We start from the raw sequence: 16,931 nt of genomic DNA on the forward strand, positions 1-16,931 counted from the left end.
CTATCTCTGATTCTGCTTCTATTGCCACTGCTGAGGATTGGGGCCCCTGAACTTTGCACTTGAGTCCTAGGTCACCCTGGTGGCAGGCCCCAGGAGATACTAGAGCAGGAGCAAGGCATCCTTCACATTGAGATGTCCCCAAATCTCTCTCTTGTCCTCACAAGGGAGTGTCTGACTGTGTCTCTCCCACAGTCTGGCCTGTTTTCACAGCACCTTTATTTCTCTCCCTTTTGCTCCAAGTTCTGTGCTCCTCCATCTTGGACAGCTGAGTTTTTCCGGGAAGTTAGTGGGGGAACTTTAAATTCCTAATAGTTCTCCTCGCCCCTTATTTTCTGACACTTTAGATTTTACTGGTGCACCTCTTTATCATCTGTCTACAGCTCCCATCTTCGTTCACCCTGGTCAGAACATAAGCCCATCAATGCTGAGATATCTTTTTGTGAACGTAGCAGGCATTTAGTAAACATTTGTTGAATGAGTACAGTTGAGTTTCTTTTTCTTTAATCTTTCCCCTCCCCAAGTTAGTCCTGGTCTTTCCTTTACTAGCCAAAGATGTTAAATCTTTTCCTAAAGGAAAGAACACTTGACCTGGGATTACCCTAGCCATGCAAAAAGGCATTAGAAGCTTTGCAATTGCAGTTACAATTTAATAAGTCCAACCTAGGCAGTAGAAAATTCCCATCTCAATGTGAAGGCAATTTCCAAACTCCAGAGTTTTCAAGATACGTTGTACATTTTATTTCCTCTTTAAATAGGGAATGGTGCCCAGAGGATGACTTTAATTTCATGGAATTTGAATCAGTAATAATTCTTTTTGCAACCTTGGCCAAGATACTTTAAATCTCAGTTTTGTTTATTCTGTCAGTAAAATGGGAATATTAATTTCCACGTTGTAACATAGGAGGTCCAGACCCAGAAAATGGATCTGGTGTTGTGAGATCCTACAGAAACCACAAGGAGGACCAGATGGAGTGGACATAGCCTTTATTACTTATATACAGATACATCGCCAGTGGTGGCGGGTCAGTGAAAGCTCCATGCCCTGCTGGGTGGGCTTGTGATTTAAATAGTTAAGCCCAGGGCAGTTACTCAAGTGAAACTCTTTGTCAGTGTGCAAGGAAGCTGTGAGCAGGAGGTAGGGGGAAGGGCATGTGCTGTTTCTGTGTTGTCCCTCCTTGTTATGTATCTGATGACTCAGTTCCATTGTTCTTAGTAAAACCTTAGTTACAGCTTTACTACCCTCTATCTCATGGGTCGCAGCCAGGATCCATTACCACACGCCATGTGGCTGGGGTGGGGAAAAGGCCATGTCCAGCATCAACCCTACAGTTCACCCCAACATTGCTCTTCCACCTCACAATCTACACATGATTCTTCTGCAAGTACCCTGTGTGAGTAGAGCATTATAGCATATTGCATCCAGACACCACAAATACAGTACAAACTGCAGGCACAAACAAGCAAAAGGAGAAGGAAACCTACTAAACCAGTTAAAGCATATCTAAAATTGGCCCCTGGGGACATTCATCAGGAGGTTAGGGGGTCATGTCTTATTGATGGTTTTGTTGCCAACTTGTTGTATTCCTTCATGCATGAGCTGGAAGACTTACCTTTTTGGTTTGGTTGAATGCTGGGTCAATGGAGTTCCAGCTATTAAACCAGGACCATTTGGTGTGCTTCATGGAATGGGTCTGCCAGGGCAAGCCGTCAGTGGAGGGTGTAGAGAATTCACAACATACCTAGCAAGCGCTTTGGTTTGGGACATCCATGAAATGATCTGCCCACTGCAGAAAAGAGTTGCGGGCACCTAGACCAAGGATGGTAAGACAAATGAGCAATGAGTGGGAGATCTTCGCCATCTGGCAGGATGCATGCAGTTGTGTGGTCCTGCAACAAAGGGGTCACACTCTGTGGGGCCTGGCTGGGCACACAGTACCAGGCCTGTGTCTGCCCCCCTCATTTTGTTTCCCTGCAGAGAGAGAGAGACGGTGAGGAGGAGTTCTGGTTTGCCATATGGAGGCAGCAAGTGCCTCTTGGTATTATGTCTGAATCAGGATGACACCAGAATGTGGTGGACCATGTCCCTGACACAGTTGCCCCTGTCCTGGTTTGAGGTCTGAGCTGGCCAGGATCTGAATGAGAATGGGCACCACCCACGGTTGGGTTAGCAATGATAGTAGAGCTGTCTGTCCTCCCTGCGGTCATTCATTTAGCACCCAGATGGCATCTGCCAGTCATGTTCTCCCACCCTGGGAGGAGTGAGTGTCAGTCTGTAAGGCGTTCTTCAAAAGGCCGTTGTAACGCTCTGTGAACCCGCACTCATTGAGTTGTATGGGAGGTAGAAACACCAGTTGATGTGGACGGCTTCAGCCTATTCTTATACTAAGTGTCCAGTGAGATGAGAATGACTCCTGGGGTGCCATATGGGGCACACAATTGCTTGAGCCCTTGAATTGTTGCTTTTTGGTTAGCCTTTCCACTCAGGTAGGCCTGTGGTGTATCTATGAGGGTTAAGGCAAACCAGGACCTCCCACTGTGCAGCCAGGGTCCAGTGTAGTCCACCTGCCATTGAGTCAGGGGTGTCCCGCCCCGGCATATCTTCCCACTTTTATGGGGGAGGGAATGTGGTTGTCACTCAGCCCACACCGGACATTGCTGACAGGCACTCACTACTTCTGTGTATCTTAGCAGGAGGTCCCAGGCCTTTAGTGCCTCCCACATTGTCCTTTGACCGTATGGTGTAGTTTTCAATGTAGCCACTCTGCAGTGTCTGCCACTGGAGCATATTCTAACTGGTGGACTCTCCCCAAGGCATCTGCTTCGTCATTGCCCAGACTCTGTAAGGGTTGGTGACCTCTGATGTGGAATATGGTCAAAGTCTTTTAGTAGCATATACACTACAGATAGGCCCACATGATCTGGCCCTGAGTAGTTTCTGCCATATTGTCCATCTTGAGTGTTCCCAAGTGTCAGTCCTCCAAATACTGCCCAACTGTTGGTGCAGATGGTCAGTGGCCCAGGCTCCAGTGTGATGACTATCCACACTACCTAGAGTTCAGTCCATTGGCTACTCTGTCCTTCCCCATTCTCTAGCCAGATGTTCTCCATCACAGGTTGATACATAACGGTGTGCCATGGGGATGGAACAGGTGGCTTCCCTTCATGGATGGGTGATGGCAGCAGCGTCTCTGGCTCGAGCTTTTTTGTCAAGCGTCCTAATATGTCATTGGCTCTAGAAAGGCCTGTAGGTTTTTGCTTAAGAGACGAGTGGAGAGGTGGCTTCTCTGTTGGACGTACACACTCCACTTGGTCAGGGCGAGTGTCTGTGCCGCCACACTCTTGGGCCATTGAATGACCAATTGCACCTAGGTGGCAATGAAGTAGGTGGTGAAGACTTTGACTGGGCTGGTCCTGTTTTGGCTTTTGTCACGAACAGGGCCTGGTACACTGCATTTACTGGTTGTTTAATGGGACTGTATTGGCCCTTGGCCTCAAGCCACAGTTGGGACCAGAACCCTAGTGGTGTCCTCCCTCTGCCTTGATGTTGTCATAAGCTTCAACCATATTCCTCAGGTGTTACATGAATATCTAATTCACATGGTTGACTCTCGTCAGCTATGCCCAGAGCCTGGACATTGGCTACAGCTCACTTAGTGGCCTGAAAAGCTGCCTCAAGGTGCTCCGTCCAATCCCAGGCTTCCCCTTCTGCAATTATGCGTAAAAGGGCCACACTAATTAGGACCCTCTAATAGCCTAACAAACTTAAAAACTGCTGCAATTGCTTAGCCCGCCGTGGTCACAGATAGGCCTGTACTTTTTCTATGACCAAGGCCAGCACCACCTTTGTCTTACCAGACCAGATAACCTCCAAAAATTTGACAAATAAGCCGGGGCCTTGCATTTTACACTAGGTGACCTCCCATTCTTGCTGTCGGAGGTGGGTTAGCAAAGCGGGAGCTGCTTTCTTTAGGGCGGGAGGAGAGTCAGAGGTTAGCATGACATCATTAATGTAATGATACAGTAGCACTTCTACCTACCTGGACCAGGCCGACAAATCAGTTGCCATGAGCCTGTGTCAGATAGGACTGTGCAAGTGTCCCATAGGCAACACGGTGAAGATCCATTCACCGTGTACCCCTCCCAAGTAAAAGCAAATTGGTCTGGACTATCTTCAGTAATAGCTACAGAAAAGAAGGCATTAGCTAGGTTGAGAACATAGTTATACATCACGAGCTTGTGACTCAAAGCATCTAGGAAGCCTGTGATACTGATTAACTCGCTATAGTCCATAGTCAGGCGCCAGGTGCCATCTGGCTTGTGAACGGGCCACCTGGGCATGTTGCAGGGACTGTGAGCTGGATGAATTATGTTTACTTTGGCCTATTCCTGTATACTTGTTGTTTTCTCAGCACGCCCCTCTGGCAGGCAGTACTGGTGGACATTTACCACCCGTCGATGGGATGGTAGCTGCACAGGGCATGCTGAGCATGTCCCTGTAGGACAGCCTTCACTACCCTTAAGCAAAATTCCTAACTGGTAGTTTGCAAGCACATGCTTGCCAGTCCATCAATTCCAAGAATATACTCAGGAATGGGAGAGACGTACAATCGAAAAGGCCTGGGGCAGGGAGCCATCCCACCCTATGGATGAGTGTAATAGCTCCCACACCAATGATGGATCCCCCATTGCCGTCAGTGATGGACAGAGGCCTCCCGAAGTGGTCAAGGTTGCCACATATGGGTGTACACTCAGCCGATACCTGGTGGACATTTCATGGGGACCAATAGATGGCTAGTTCCACATGTGGCCTCCAGTCCCCAATGGTCCCCTGCACTTGGGTCCCTCAGCCTGTTTCCTAGGGGAGCAGAAGGTCAACACCAAGGAAGGGTCATCCTCGAGGTGTGCAGGTGGCAGCTAGATTAGGGCATCTTAATGTCCAGCTGTGGTGGGGCCGATGGAGCAATGGCCCTGGACGGAGTCCTGCAGTGGTGCGGCCGATGGAGCAGTGGCCGCGGACGGAGTCCCGCAGTGCTGGGGCCGATGGAGCAGTGGCCGCGGACGGAGTCCCGCAGTGCTGGGGCCGATGGAGCAGTGGCCGCGGACGGAGTCCCGCAGTGCTGGGGCCGATGGAGCAGTGGCCGCGGACGGAGTCCCGCAGTGCTGGGGCCGATGGAGCAGTGGCCGCGGACGGAGTCCCGCAGTGCTGGGGCCGATGGAGCAGTGGCCGCGGATGGAGTCCCACAGTGCTGGGGCCGATGGAGCAGTGGCCGTGGACGGAGTCCCGCAGTGCTGGGGCCGATGGAGCAGTGGCCGCGAGCAGAGTCCCGCAGTGCTGGGGCCGATGGAGCAGTGGCCGCGAGTGGAGTCCATTCTAAAGAACGCACACTTGTTTTTGGCAAGGGCTGTCACTTCTGTTCTTCCCTTAATTACTGCCAAAGAGTGAGGAGGGCCCGAATGGGCTGCCCATCAAACTTGGCAGTGTCTACTCTCACTTTCATAAGGTGTGTCTGTAGCTGGTGCAGGAAACCTTGACGGGCCCACCATTACCAGTGGCAGTGTTTTCTTTTTCCTCGTCCTTTTTCTGCTTTCTTCCCTTTACCTGTCCTGTCCTCTTTTTTGGCCTCATAATTTCTACTTCTCTTAAATCGGCGACTGTTTGGGCTACAACCTGTACTGGCTGCCCCACGTGGATGGAAAGAATGGGAATGAGAGTGCTGAGATAGGCGGGAAGGGCCGTCTGCACCACGCGGTCCGTCATGCCAGCCGTAACAGACTCCTAGTCTGCTCCCTGCATATTAGGATTATAAATAGTGTTCCACATGCCTAACTTGTGGATGAATTGCTGCAATTCTGCAAGGGTCGTCTACCACCCCAAAAAGGATGGGAGATTCCTTTCATTGGGCCATACTGTGGGGCACCCTACCATCAACCAAATCCCCAGGGACATAGTCTGCATGGCCTGGAGGCTGGCACCATGTATCCGCTGGTGTAGTGAGGGGTGAGTTGTTAGAGAAGACATTCGGGATAGCTCCTCTCCTGTTAGAGAAATACCGTCCACAGCCATGTCTCACAGGTGTACCAGCCAGGTGGCTATGCTCTCAGTGCCTTTCTGGTGGAATTTAGCCACCAGTTCAACAAGCTCAGCCTGAGTATATAGGCCAAGCTGTGGTGTGGATGTGCTGGGGGGGGGGGGGGGAAGCTGCGCCCCTTTGGGCAGGCTGCCAGAAGCACCTCTGCCTCCTCATCATTAATAACCATTATTTCACTGTCATAATTGGAGTCAGAGACACTCAGCAGTCAGGTCCCACTTCTGTGGGTTCCACCTGCTTTGAGAGACCACTGCTCTGACCTGGGCTAGAGCCAAGGAGTGGCCCTGGATGTGAGCAAAGTGGCAAGCCAGTTCTGTTACTGCTCACTGGTCTGTTCCAGCTATTTTCCCAAAGCCTCCTTATTATCAGATTGCATAAACTGCATGTCCCTCTCTTCCTTAAGTTCCTCCTCCAAACACTGTATTTTGATTCAGCAGCTGTTTCTGCATGATGGTGTGCAAGGCACTCAAGAGGGTCCACACAAGCACCATTGTGGCTCCCCTTAAGTCTTTCTTTCCAAGTGGTCCCCCACTACCTTCGGGGTGGCTAGGACACTAATGGGACTTTCAGAGGCTTCCCCCCAGACCCTAAGAGTCCACTAGTGTGGCAACACCATGCTACATACAGCTAGCCAGCCAGCCTGAGACTCCCTGCCGGCATTTCCCCACTTGAAATGTCATTGGGGGTCAACTCAACTTGGGGCTTTCCTGGAATTGCAGAATTCTGCCCACTATACCAATAGTAATGCAGTAGGTCCAGTTCTAGAAAATTAATATGGTGTTGTTGTGAGATCACAAAGAAACCACAAGGAGGACCAGATGGAGCAAACATAGCCTTTATTACTTACATACAGATGCAGCACCAATAATGGTGGGTCAGTGAAAGCTCTGTGTCCCTCTGGCTGGGGTCATGGTTTACATAACTAAGCCTTGGGCAGTTACTTAAGTGAAACTCTTTGTCTACGTGCAAGCAAGCAGGTGTTCAGGGTGTAGGGAGAAAGGTACATGCCCTCCATGATACATATCTGGTGACTCAATTCCTTTGTTCTTAGTAAAATCTAGTTACAGATTTACTACTCTCTGTTCCATGGCTCATGACCGGGATCCATGACCATGGTGCCATGTGTTTGGGGAGGGATTAAGAAAGGCCATGTCCAGCATCCATCGTATAATCATTACCAGCTTCACAGAATTACTGTGAAGCTCAAGCAAAAAACTAATTGATGTGGCTGGACCTGCTATGGGACCTAAATCATTGCACAGATACAGGGGTATGTGAAGTCTTATTAACTTTGGCCAAGGCAGAGTAAAGGGTCTCCAGATGAGAACATGATGCAAATGATCATTTGGTCCTAATTGTCCTACTTTACAGATGGAGAAACTGAGGACCAGACAGCAATGTGCCCAGGGTCACATCCAGAGCTAATACAGGAGAGTTACAAATAGTAGCCAGGTGTCTTGGCTCAGGTGCAGTTACTGGCTTCTCTGAGTTTCTCAGTAGCTGATTGCACAAGAACAGGAATCCTGGACTCTGCTCTGAGTGTAATTCTTCACAAACAGCCTAGGGAGAAAGGTATTTTAAGTAAAATTATCTTACCATCCCTCCCATATCTGAGATTCATTTCTGAGTAGCGTCTGAATGAGTATTTTACAGACATTTTATTTCCCGTCCTTGTCATCGCTCCTCCGCTGTCCTCCAGGAGCAGGTTATGGCTGAGACCTCTGTGAGACACAAGGTGTAAATCTCCCCAAGTGGGGCCTTGTGTCTTGGGCGCAGGTCATCAGGCGGCAGCATCGCCACGTGCAGTGTGATTACTGAAGGAGGAAGGGGCCCTGAGAAGGCAGGGAGGCACAGAGAGATAATCTCTTCAATGTCATGCTTCCTGTGCGTTCCTTAATGATTGAAATTTACATGTGTGGGGAAAATTGCAATTTACCCTGGAAGTCATGGAAGGGAAAGACAGAGCCATCAGGCTGTTTTGCAGGGGTGTGTGTCCATAGCACTCTGTGTGGATCCTACAGGAATCTTTGGGCTTCTGACGGGATGTGTGGCCATGATTGTGACAGTAAACTGAGATTTGTACCTTCTTAGGTCCGTGACTGTGTCTCTGATTATTTGTGGGTGTGGGTGTATGTTGTTACCACTTCTATCATTGTGACCATGTGTAGATCAATGTTTCTTTTAAAAAATTATTTCTCATAATGTGCATGAATTACTCCATGAAAAAGGCCATTTAGAGCTCAGCACTTAGCATCCTTTTCCAATAAAGCAATGTTATCACAGTCTAGACCCAAGACTGGTTCTAGGAGAGGTTTTTCCAAGATTGTCAATCGAAATGTCACCAACTCATCAAATGATGAAGGGAAGAATTTGTCTTATTTTCCAAGCAAAGTAAAGGAGAGGCAGTAAGCCTCTGTGCACCCTTCCCTGACTGGGTGGGCAGGAAGGGAGGGCAGGTGGGCAGGCAGGTGGTGGGCAGGGTGCAGAGGCGGCCACCATACGACCCTTGGACTCTGCTCTGTCACTCTGACCCTTAACCAGCTTTGTGACTGTGGGCAAGTCACTTTTCTAACCTCAGTTCCTTCTTTTAAAAACAGGACTAATAACCCATAATTTACAAGGTTGTTGGAAGAATTAAATAATATCTCTCCTGAATATATTTATTTATTTACTCCTTTATTCAACCAATATTTGTTGAACAGCTAATATATCCAAAATACCTATTGGGCTCTACGGAAATATGTAGGCTTGAGAGTTAGTTTATGATTACATAATCTAATGGGACAGACAGATGGGCATTTGATGGGATAAGTGCTAAGAGAACTGCGCAAAGGATGTTCTTTGCTGCCATCTCTGTGGCCACTTGTGCAGGATAGAGTAGCCTGCAGAGGACCCAATAGGAGGCCACTGCTGAGCAAAGGTGTGCTACAGGAGATGGAGGAGGGGACATGGAGTCACTCAACATGTAGGCCAAACAGAATACGAAGCTTGTGTCAAGTGCACTGAACTTCTGCTTCTGGAGAGAGCTTTTGGAGCTGAAAAGGCTGTCTCAGAAGCAGGGTCATTCTGCAGCCTGGTTGGGTAAGGGGGCAGGGCCTCTGAGGCCAGAGGGTCTGACCACTGGGGAAAGAAATGGCAGGGAGCAGTAGGAGAAGGGACTGAGACCACCCAAGGGGAAAGGATGGGTGGGGACAGGTGGTCTTTGCAAAGATTTTCAAAGGGCTTCTGGTGGGGTTTGAAGGTTCCCCCACAAAAGGAAAGGAAATCCACTGCACTGCCTAAGCACTGATCTGATTTAGTATTTTACAATAGTGGTTCCTCTTTGTGTGATAAAAATGACACTTTCAATGATGTTCATAGGCAGAGTACTAACCTAGATATATGTGGAAAGCATAAGAGAAATTAAAGACATGCGTCTTGTGATGTCATTAAGGAAATTTAGATGAACACAGAACGCAGAAGTTTGCACAGTAGAGTAAAATTAAGGGGCCTTCTTTCACAGGGTGGGGGTGAAAGAAGCAGAGGTTCAGAGAAAGGAGAATGTGAGTTTGTCTGAGGGTTGGATAGGACCTGGACAGCAGAGAGGAAGGGGGAGCAAATGACCTCAAGGAGGCATGTGGCCTGGGCAGGGAACAGAGGGTCCAGACATAGTTTGAGTTTGGTTGTGGGACAGAGGTGCCAGGCGTAGCTGGGACCTGGGGATTAGTAAGAGAGGTAGGTTTTAGTTGATTATGGAGAACAAGAATGGAGACTAAGGACTTTGGATTTTGTCTTGCTAGGCCCTGACAAGTCATTATAGATTGTTGAGCAGAGAAGGAACAGTATAAACAAATCTGTAAACTCTTTTAGCCTCTAAGGAGGCCTTCTCTTCCTAGGGGAGTAAAATCTGGTCTCTTTGAGATCAGCCTCATGCTCTAAAATTTGAAGCTTTCTCTGGGATGACAAAGAGCAGACAGAGAAGCGATCACAGTCAGGTCCAGCACCTTGTTTACAAACAGCAACGTTGAAGGGTGAAGGTGGTGAGGATGATGATGGGACAGAATGAAAGAGGCTTTGTCCACCATCACACGGCACACCTGTGGCAGACCTGGAACCACCTGCCGAGCTCCCGCTGGCTCCCCTGGCAGGGAGGTGGGGGGAGCGTGACTGTCCCCAGAGTCCACCATTGAGGAAATGTCTGAGGGTCCTGGAAGGCAAGCACACTTCCATCACTGTAGGCCAGAGCAGGCCCTCGGATGGGCTCCCGAGTAAGAACTGACTCTCTCCAGGCTCTTAACCCTTTGAGTAGTGAGTTGTTTTTTTTTTCATGCTTGCTGACCCCAGGGAGTGAGTGTTTTTTCAAAAATGAAATTAGTTACAGTTACAGTTTTATTAACTTAAAATCATGTTTGTTTGATAACCAATTTGTGGAAACAAGAAGAACATACATTTGCCTTTTTTTAATGTTGCCTTACACATTTTTAAAATAAAATTTTTTGTTACGATCGTACTCTGGATGGTCAGGAGACACGGGGACGTACATGAATGTTTGTACTACTCAAAGGGTTAAGCCAATGGAGAGGAAGATGTGTGGTTTTTTGCTTCTGGGATAGATTAGGGTGGAAGCACTTTCCCCAAAGTGGTCAGGAGAGAAGCCTTTGGTTTGGGCTCTGGGCAGATTCCAGAGGTTCAGTCTTCACCTCATCCTATTCATCTTCAAAGAGTGTAAGAACCAATTGTAAAACAGGCGCAGCTGCTCCCTGGGGGTCCGCTATAAGAGGGCACTCTGGTAAAATGACCTTGGCTAGGCAGGGAGGGGAGGGGCCTGAAGAGCTGGGGGTGTGGCTGCTGCATTTCTTGTGGATCTTGTGGGAAGAGAGGGACTTTACCTTTAAGATGAAGCTCCTGACTCCTTATTTGTCCCCTGAAACATCTGGGCCATCAGGTGACATGAACCCGTGTCTTCCCACCCATCTTTCTCTCCCTTTCTGTCCATCTGCCTCCTTGCCTGTCAGGGTGCCCATCAGTCGGGTGCAAGCCCAGCCCCAGGATCACGGCAGTAGTCCTGCAGGCTGCCTGGCAAACTCTAGAGAAGGGCTTTGTATGGCGACAAAAGGGAGGTTGGTGGGTTCTGTCTGGCCAAGATCTAAAAAGGCACACCCAGACGGCCCTGGCCAGTTGGTTCAGTGGTAGAGCGTCGGCCTGGCGTGCAGGAGTCCCAGGTTCGATTCCCAGCCAGGGCACACAGGAGAAGCACCCATTTGCTTCTCCACTCCTCCCCCTCTCCTTTCTCTCTGTCTCTCTCTTCCCCTCCCGCAGCCAAGACTCCATTAGAGCAAAGTTGGCCCGGGCACTGAGGATGGCTCTGTGGCCTCTGCCTCAGGCACTAGAATGGCTCTGGTTACAACAGAGCAACACCCCAGATGGGCAGAGCATCGCCCCCTGGTGGGCATGCCGGGTGGATCCCGGTTGGGCGCATGCGAGAGTCTCTCTGACTGCCTCCCCGTTTATAACTTTAGAAAAATACAAAAAAAAAACAACCCCAAAATAAAAAGGCATACCCAGGCCCTCCTTCAGGATAAGGCAGGCTCAGGTGTGGCAGGAACAGTGGATCAGAGGCAGCTGGGATGGGAAGGAGGACCGCGCCCAGGGCAGTCTGCTCACTCCAACTCCGGACTCTATCCCTCCGCCTCTCGGTTCCGCAGTGCTCTCTGCGGTGTGAGTAACCTCCCCGTGTTCAGAGGAACAGGGCAGCGAGGGAAGGAGATTGCAGGCTGTATTCCGGCCTTGAAGCTATCTCCAGGCTGCCGTCAGCCAGACAGCTGCGGTTCTGGGAAGGAAGAATTCACGTGTGCGGCAGCCCTGATGTGCACCGCTTGGGGGCATGCAGTGTCCTCTCGGATTGTCCTTCGTCTCTCACATGTACATTTTATTAGTCCCTAAGTGGGGAGTGCGGTTGACTTCTCTTCCCTAATACCCGTGTGATTCCTCTCTCTGAGGGGTCCCAGCTCCTCAGTTCGGTACCATCTTAGGGGAGTGGCTGGAGGCAGTGGTACAACTGGAGCAGAAAGACCAGCAAAAAAAAGCATGAGACTGCAGCCAGACACCGGGAAGGAACCTTGGCCCTCGGTGCCAGAGAGGACAGCAGCTTTAAGAGGCCAAAGGACACACCAAGCTAGCCGGGCTTCCTCCGTCTACAACCCTGACCCAGACTCAGTCACCTGTCCCTGCCTCCGTGGATTGTGGTGGAGGAAGGGCGGTGAGACCAACAGCCAGAAGCAACACCATCCACACATCACAGGGTACAATCCTTTCCTCTGTCATCCAGACTGAGCACCTTGAAGACAGGCAGAGCGTGTGTTTGTGTGTGTGTGTTTCATCTTTGTATGCACATGGTTCTTAATATATGAGGCTAAATTGGAGCAATTTGCACCTGTGCAGGAGGGAGAGGAGGGAATAGTGAAAGGCTCCCTAAGAACAGACCTTTTGTTGCTGCTGGGTAGGCCTCAGACACCTGGGAAAGGAGGCGAGGGAAGCGGACACCCCCAGAGCCCCCAGCAGCGGCCCAGCCCACCACGCAGGGCACATCACCTCTGCCCGTTCCTCGGGGAGCCCAGCCTTTACTTAGTACTGACTACAGCAGGCATTCCCTTTGAACTGGTAAGAAATATAAGAGCAAAGAGAAGTGGGAGGTTGTAAGAGCAAAACGTCTGGAGTCAGAAGACATGCTACTTGGTGGTTATTTTCTTCGGCATGCCCGATGCTCAGCCTTCCTCGGACTCGTTATCCATATCTGTAAAATGGGAACAAGCATCTCTTACACACTGCACAGTAACCTCATAAAGTGCTGGGATCTTTCTGCAAGTTAAGTTGTAAAATTTCTTTCAAGTGAACATACTTTTTGATTTGGCAGCTCCACATCTAGAAACTTGTCACAAGCGGTGATCAAATCTGGAGAAAACTCGGCTACAAGAATGAGCATTATTTATTGATCACAGCAAAAACTGGAAATAATCACAGCAATTTCAGTACATCTAGGAATGGAATGTCATGTAGCCACTAAGACTATCACATATATTTTCTTTATATGCAATGGTATTTATGATATGTTGCTAAATATAAAAGGCTGGTTACAGGACAGTATGTATAGTGTGACACTGTTTTGAAGAAGAGTTTTACTCCACATATTAACTGTGGTTATTTCAGTATTATAGGATTACAACTGACCTAAAATTTCTCCTTCTTACTTATTATTTTTTTACAATAGCATGTATTATTTTGTAAAGGTAATAAACTTAAGTTATTATATTAAAATATTAACCTTTATCATTTAAGGTTAAAGGAGATATGACAAATGAAAGTACTTTGCAAATTGAAAAATTATACAGACAGCAGCCAGAATCTTTGTCCAAAGATTTGGTTTGGGAAGAGATGAGAGATGTTTAAGACATGATTGTGCAAGAGCCATCAGAATGACAAGCAGTGTGTTACCCAGAAACAGTGAGATAAAACTTTTTGAGGAGAAAGGCAGAATGTTTGAGTTGAACGCTGAGGAAGGTCAGAGTCTCGTCAGGTAGGAACCCAGACCTGGGCAGCAGGAGAGCTGACAGATCTGGAGCGGGAGAGAGGGGTGTGTGTGGGTGGAGGCCCCAAGGCTGCAGGCAGAGTGAGGGATGCGTCTGGAAAGGCCGGGTAGGGGCAGACTGGAGGCTGCACTTAGTCAGTCAGTGAACACACGTTTGGCGCCTTCTGTGAGTAAGAAGCCACTGGAAGCCCTGTAGCAGGAGGTGACAGTGGGAGCCCATCAGGGGACTGAGTTCCTCATGGCTGTGCTGCGGGCCTGGCGTGAATGGGTGCAGAACCAAGTCGTGCTAAGTCCAGAGGCAGCCAAGGGGCTAACGAGGGGGCGGAGGAGGGCCTGGCCGCATGGCCAATGATGAAGCCCTCTCTAGTCTGTGTCACTGGGGATGGAAAAGAGAAAATACCATGTCCACCCTGACTGCAAAGGGGTGGGATGGAGGGGAGGAACCAGAGAGTGGGAGTCACCCGCGGACTCACAGATGAGGCTGTGAGGCGGGGACGGGCTGGTGCAGGCGTGCACTCAAACATACTGTCTTTCCCAATCAGTCTGGATTCTTGGGCCCTCCATGGGGCTGCCCCAGGGCAGGCAATGCCAGGGCGCCTGAGTCTCCTGCTGCTTTGAATGTACCCTCAGCTCACCTTGGGGAGAATTTGGGGTGTGAGGGGAGAGGTTTTGTTTGACTGGGGAGCGCTTTTGTTCCTTAACCACCCTGCCTTCCCTTGGAACTTCTTCCAGCATCCTCCAGCTTCCTCTCTCAGGGAACTCATTCCTCCCTCAGGGTCCCACACCTCCCTACAGTGCACACGCAACTGCGTGCACACGTTCACACACTCACACACACGTATGCACGCACATGCGTGCACACACACTGGAAGGAAAGCCAAAAAGTCTTATTCAGGCAAATGTCTAAGTTTCCACTCTTCACGACAGCTCCCAGCCTGCGCCACTGCTTAGCTCCTCCTGTTGTCATGTCACTAGTTAATTACATTCTTTACTAAGGTGCAAATGTGTTTTTATGGGGAGACTAAGATGGTGTTAACTAGGATGGGACAGTGAATGTTAGAGGTGCGTTTACCTCTGGTGTAGGGCGGGGCTCTTGGCTGAAGATGCTCCCTGATGTTGCCCTGAAAATGCAGCCCGGCCTTGAGCAGAGCCTCCCACCCCATCACCCTGCCATTCTGGCCAAAAGACTGCCTCTTTGGAGTCAAATTAGGAACCCCATCCACGAGAAGATATTGATGTGTGTTTGGGAAACGTCAGGCCAAGCCGACCACCAACCCCAATTTCCCAACACCTTAGTCCATTTCCAATATTGAGAAATACAATGAATTCACTTTAATCTAAAAATAAATGGCTACCTGGAGGCCACAGGCTGTCCTTCAGTGCTCCTGTCTGCTCTGGGCCCTTCCCCTCCTGCCTCCTCCTCCTGCCGCCCGCAGGCACCCTTCCTCCACCCGACAGTGTCTCCAGACAGGACTCCCGACCTCTGAAACCCACCCGCAAATCTGAAAAGGCTGCACCTTCTACCCCTTCCTCTGTGTTCTCTACAGTTCAAAACAAAGGCCCAGAAATCACTGCGACCTGCCCACACCTTGGGAGAGAAGGGGCAGCGTGCACGCCTGTGTCAGGAAACCAGGCAGGTGACAACAGGGCACTCCGCAGTGATAGGGTCCGCAGTCCCAAGTGGCTGGGCGGGCCCCAGCAGCCCCACTGAGGAGAGAGACCTGCGGGGTGCTGAAGGCAGCAAGGCTGCAGAACAAACAGAATAGATCCGTCCAGCCAGCCTGGGAGGAGGCGGGCGCTGCGCGGAGTGGGCATCCCCTGGCTTGCCCCTGGGCCCTTGCCTCCAGCTGCCCTTCTGAGAGCTGCTCTGCCTTCTCCCACAGGTGCGCTGGCTGTTGCTGACGGGAAGAATTTCTGGCCCAGCTGGAAGTGAGACAGGGGTGAGTCTCCTGAGGGCCATTCAGAAGGCCGCCAGGATCACTGAACAGTAAGAAATGCTTCTTCGTCCTTTAACACATAGTTAAACCTTCCAGGCAGATTATTTTTTCTTCTGAAAGCCTTGAGAACCAGCCCATAACACGAGCTGACACTTAGCATGTGCAACCTTAGAAAACACCACACCGACTGGGTTGCCTTGCTTCCTTACATTCTGTGAACCGTAGACTGTTGTAGGCACAGATGGGTGGGAGGCTGCTCACATCATGGTGAGGATAACATTTGAACACCCCTCTGGAGCGAGCGTTATCACCTAGGGGTGTTTGTCAAAAATGTAGTTCCTGGACCTCACATCAGAGACCCTGATTCCACGGGTCCAGGTTAAGACCCAGGAGTCTGCACCCCAAGTTCTTTTGATGAATGTGGAGCAAACTGCATCCCAGGTGTTTCTGATGAACTCAAAATTGTTCTTTAGAATGTAGAAAGCATTTTGAATAGAAAATCTCATTTAATCCTCTTATCTGATAGGGTTTTTAAAAATCCCCTTAAGTGACTTCATGATCTCTGAGATGCATCAGTATAGGCAGGGATTTAGAAAACCAATTATCCAAAACCACTTTTTTCTTTCCAGTATGTGGAGATAAGGACTGGATATGTGATGATGTGACTGGACCCCAACTCCAAAGGACCCTGCCCAGAATTATGTAAATTTTCCTGTTGTCTTAGGGCCACCGTGACCTCACAATTCATCAGCTGTCATTTGGGAGGCAGTTATCTTTGCCAAAATTCTTACAAAAGCTGATTTCCCTGGAGGAGAGGTAGAGTTAACCAGAAAGGTGGATGTTCCTGGGCCTGGCTCCCAAGCAGGTAGTTAGTGAAGCCACAGATATCTAAGAGGACCACCTTCCAAGAGTCCTCTTCCTATGCCCTCTGGCTGTTTGGGAAGCTCTGTGTTCTAGGTGCATTAAGGGGTGGGGAGCATGCTGGAACCACGCTGTGGCTCCTAGAGGTGAAAGCCAGAGACAACAGCATATCTAGAGGGGTCAAGGCTTCAGTAAGTGTGGGTTGGATGATGGCCATTTGGGAAACAGCTTGACAATCTTTCCAGTGACCTCTGGAGCCTGGTGCACAGTGACATGGAAGGGAGTTCCCTGCAGACAATGGCTGTGGTGGGGGCTTGAAGAAGATGAGGAGACACTGGAGTCCAAATGGGCCAGACAATGTCTGGGAGCACGGCGGTACCCTGCCCTCCCTATGTGATAGAATGTGGGGAAGGGTGGGAGTGGGTTACAGAGTGCTAACTCCTGCTGTGGGCTTTTTTCTGTAGAATGGAAAGCTTCCAT

General features: G+C 49.7%; 1 protein-coding gene across 5 annotated transcripts in view; it reads left to right on the top strand.

The window, feature by feature from the left end:
- PKNOX2 (PBX/knotted 1 homeobox 2) overlaps positions 1–16,931 on the top strand; it is a 259,555-nt gene that overhangs the window by 148,381 nt on the left and 94,243 nt on the right. For 2 of the 5 annotated variants that reach the window (XM_066365135.1, XM_066365140.1), the window contains exon 3: positions 15,537–15,640. The exons of 1 other annotated variant lie outside the window; for it this stretch is intronic. The gene's annotated coding sequence lies outside the window, so the exon portion shown is untranslated. The remainder of the gene's footprint in view (positions 1–15,536; positions 15,641–16,931) is intronic. 2 more of the 5 variants (XM_066365136.1, XM_066365138.1) reach the window with 1 other exon arrangement.

This window comes from Saccopteryx leptura, chromosome 2, assembly GCF_036850995.1.
Source record: "Saccopteryx leptura isolate mSacLep1 chromosome 2, mSacLep1_pri_phased_curated, whole genome shotgun sequence".
In the NCBI taxonomy this organism is placed as follows: Eukaryota; Metazoa; Chordata; class Mammalia; order Chiroptera; family Emballonuridae; genus Saccopteryx; species Saccopteryx leptura.